Source organism: Cicer arietinum, chromosome 4, assembly GCF_000331145.2.
Source record: "Cicer arietinum cultivar CDC Frontier isolate Library 1 chromosome 4, Cicar.CDCFrontier_v2.0, whole genome shotgun sequence".
NCBI lineage: Eukaryota > Viridiplantae > Streptophyta > Magnoliopsida > Fabales > Fabaceae > Cicer > Cicer arietinum.
Window position 1 is genome coordinate 31300678 of NC_021163.2, and position 3923 is coordinate 31304600.

Below are 3923 nucleotides of genomic sequence, written 5' to 3' on the forward strand. Positions count from 1 at the left end.
GGTTCCTTTCTCTTTTTAGGTTTCTCTTGAATAGCAGCAGGTGCCTTGCCTTTGTCTTTGGCAAGAATTTTATGTGTAGGAATGGGTACTCTTTTGGTTAAAGTGGGTGGTGGTGAAGGGGTTTCACTGGATGAAGATGATAAAGGTGAGGGAGTGCGTGCCTGGGTTTGTTTAACTCGTGCCATAATCGTGGATTGAAGTAGATTGAATGTAGATAGTAACAAAGAGCGATTGCAGAGACAGAGCAAAGAGATGAAGCAGAGAAAATTAGTGAAATCTGGAGAACTGAAGTGCAGAAATCGATTGATAACTGTTCCTATTTAAACGCTTAACCGTGTAAATCGATTCCCAAATCGATTAGGTTACCGTTGCTGGTAATGTCAATCGATTTAGTAATTATTACATCCAACGTTTAGTCACAACGGTCATATTGTTAATCGATTCCCAAATCGATTTCCAGATTTACTTAATCGATTGTTTTAAGTTTGAAAAGAGAACTAGTCGATTTCCCAATCGACGCTCGGGCAAGTTAAAAAAAAAATTCTGAACTTTGAGGTTTGGGGTCAAAGCAATCGATTTCCAAATCGATTTTGTAAACCATTTACCATTAAAGTTATAAAACAGGTCTAAGCGATTTGCCAATCGATTATCGCGAGTCTTGTTTTTCTTGAATCTTGAAACTATATAAGCTAATCGATTTGCCAATCGATTCTTTTAAAAACTCTTTTCAGTAAATTATGTGCAGACTTATATGAATCGATTGCATAATCGATGTCAGGTGTTTTGTTCCAATAATAAAAAAAAACACACCAATCGATTACTTAATCGATTTACTAAGTCTCATAATCGATTTACAAATACACAAAATCGATTTGGCCACAAGCTGAAGGTTCACTGTGATTTCAAAATATTTCTTTCAATCGATTTGCCAATCGATTGTGTTCAAAACAGTGACTTAGCTATTTTCATGTTAATCGAAGTGCCAATCGATTTGGTAGTATTTGCCTGAAAAGTTCTTACCAGTTGTTCAGTTCAATCGATTTCCCAATCGATTGAAACCAAACTTAACATGATTGAAATTCTCACAATAGATTGTCCAATCTATTTGGTTTGTCACAGGTCATGTTACTTTTCAAATATTATCTAAGAAATCGATTAGGCTAGAAAATGGATTGTCCCTGTGACTTTCCCAATCGATTTGTTTCAATCAGTTTTACTTTGTGATGTGTACAATCGATTTGCCAATCGATTAGCCTGTAAAACAGGTTGCCACTGACTTGTGCAATTTTAATTTCTAATTGTGCCAGTCGATTGCTTAATCGATTATACAACCACAAACAGTTATGTTTCCTTACACCCTTTTTATGAAATCGATTTCCCAACCGATTTACTCAGTGAATATTCAACTTTTGTTGATTTCTTGAGTTCCAAGCAATTTGTCTCAAGTGTGTAGGGTTGGGTTGTTGTTCCTGAAATCTTGCTCAATTAAAATGTTAGATTTATCATATGATGTATGAACATTGTATGTTTGTTAATTATGTCAAAATTAGGATTAAGAGGACTAAAGTCCAACAGATAAGGTTGATCAGGATATTAATGAGGTTGACTAGAACATCGAAGAGCAGGATCAGCAGCCTGGATTCTCCGAAGGACCGTTGGTGACATCTGTGTTGAAACAATATGAACACCACGTGACTTGAGGATATGAGAAGGAGAAGTATATTTTAATTAATTAATTTTTTAATTAAGAATAAGTATTTATTATATTTAGTACATTTTTTTAAATAAGAATAAGTATTTATTGTTATGTTCTTTAATTACTCATAGGGTCGTGGCTCGTTAAAGTGATTACACATGGTTTAAAGTTTAAGAAGTTTGTTGAAGTTCATGTATCAGATGTTGTACAACATTGTATTTGAGAATCCGGACTGCTACGTTTTTTTCAACTTACTTGACTATGGATGATGTTGGAGAGATGACAATCACGTTGGACGACGTCAACACTCTTCTTCACGTCTCACCCGTGGTAGTTTTTTTTATGCATTAGTGAATATGAACACTAATAATGTTGCGAGAGTTGCACATGAGTTGCTATGTGCTACATGGGAGGAATCATGTGCTGAGATTAATTATAATAAATATGTGCAATATAGATTGTCATAGTTGAGTGATTTATAGACGTCTCATTCAAACTAACATGTTTGAGTGTGCGGCTAAAACGTACATGTTGCATTTAGTTGACATCACTATTTTTGTCGATAAAACACATACTCATGTGGAGGCGAAATACGTTAGTTTGTTTGTTGATTTAGATCGATGTTGCAACTGTTTGTGGGGTACCGCTGCATTGGTTGTCCAATATGACAATCTAGGAGATGGAGCTACCCATGACACTAAACAATTGGGAGGTTACATTACCCTATTACAGGCATATGATTTATATTAAATTGTGTTATTTATTTATTTATTTATTTATTAAGTTGTATTTTTAATTTACTAAATTGTTTTTTATTTTTGGTGTAGTGCTGGATTTACAAGCACTTTCCTAGGATCTATAAGTGGTGCGATAGTGGAACGGTTCCTACACATCTTCCAAGAGCATGTAGGTGGACTGCAAAACACGTCGTTGAAGATGGACCGATGACATATTAGCGAAGACTTGATGCTTTGTTGCTCGAGGATGTAGTGTTTACACCATATGATAATGATCGAGCTAATCATCCCTTTGTAGCGACTTCAATGTTCTTCGGATACCTTTGTTGCGCTAGAATTTCATTCCCATATCTGCTGGAGCCATATCTTCGACAGTTTGGTCATATTCAGTGCATTCCGCGTGACGTTCCTCGGGTGTCAAACAATATAGATTGGGAGTGGCAGAGTAATATCAGAGCATCTATATCGGCCTTTCAGAGGCTATATCCGTTAGCGACGTTTCCTAGAGAGGTCACTACAGACTACTATGCATGGTACATAAATGTTTCACATCTTCTGATCCTCTCTCCACCTATTGCTGCTCCACCTTCAGTTCACTTACTATTGCACATGATCCACATGGTCCATCATCTTCTGTACATATTGGTCCATCATCGACACAAGATCGTAGAGCAGTTGAGCTTTTACGTAGGGCTATACAGTTGGTATCTCCATATGGTGAAATTCATGACATATTAAGTGAGTTAGTTCGCATGTTCCCGGGCGATGATTAGTGATTTTGTTATGTATGATTGTGTAATGTATGATAAATATTGTATAGTAAATTTCCATTTTAATATTTTGTGTTATCTATGAATTTTTATTTTGAGTTAATCTGCATGTTCAACTTTAACTCGTTATCAACAAAGAAACACATTCAACTTTGTCTAATACATTCTAATAAGTAAATGATTAAATGTTCAAACATATATTTTAATCTTCATTTAATGAAATACAAGATGATTTGATAAATGATGAATCAATGTGTTCTCAATGTTTAATACGTCATGCATAAGTTATTTCCCATGTCTTTGCACAATCACTACAAAAGTATCTCCATTTTTGTGAGGTAGGTGACAAAGAATAATCAGATTTCAATTTGATCAGAAAAAGAAAATATTAAACATTAATTTATCTGAACAAGAAAATATTAAACATTAATTTATTATTAAACAAGACTACCAATTATAAATTTAACATGTACTCCATTTGATGGTGCTTTATTTAGAGGAAAAAATGTCATATTCAGATTACGAGACAACGACACTAATATGACATTATATTGTATTGTTATCACGTAACTCAAATCTGGTATAGTCATCCACTTATCTTTTCCTTGAGCACCTAATCTAGAAATTTTCAATGAGTTTCGCACTGATTCAACAATGTCATCAAAAACATTATAAGAAATGTTTTGATGTAGATTGATCTCTTTATCCAATTGTGTTCAA

General features: G+C 34.4%; 1 long non-coding RNA gene across 1 annotated transcript in view; it reads left to right on the top strand.

Moving 5' to 3' along the window:
• Window positions 1-3269, top strand: part of LOC113784056 (uncharacterized) — an 18933-nt gene extending 15664 nt beyond the window's left edge. Inside the window, exon 4 of the long non-coding RNA XR_003470083.2 lies at window positions 2524-3269. This is a non-coding gene — a long non-coding RNA (uncharacterized lncRNA). The remainder of the gene's footprint in view (window positions 1-2523) is intronic.
• The last annotated feature ends 654 nt before the right edge of the window (window positions 3270-3923 follow it).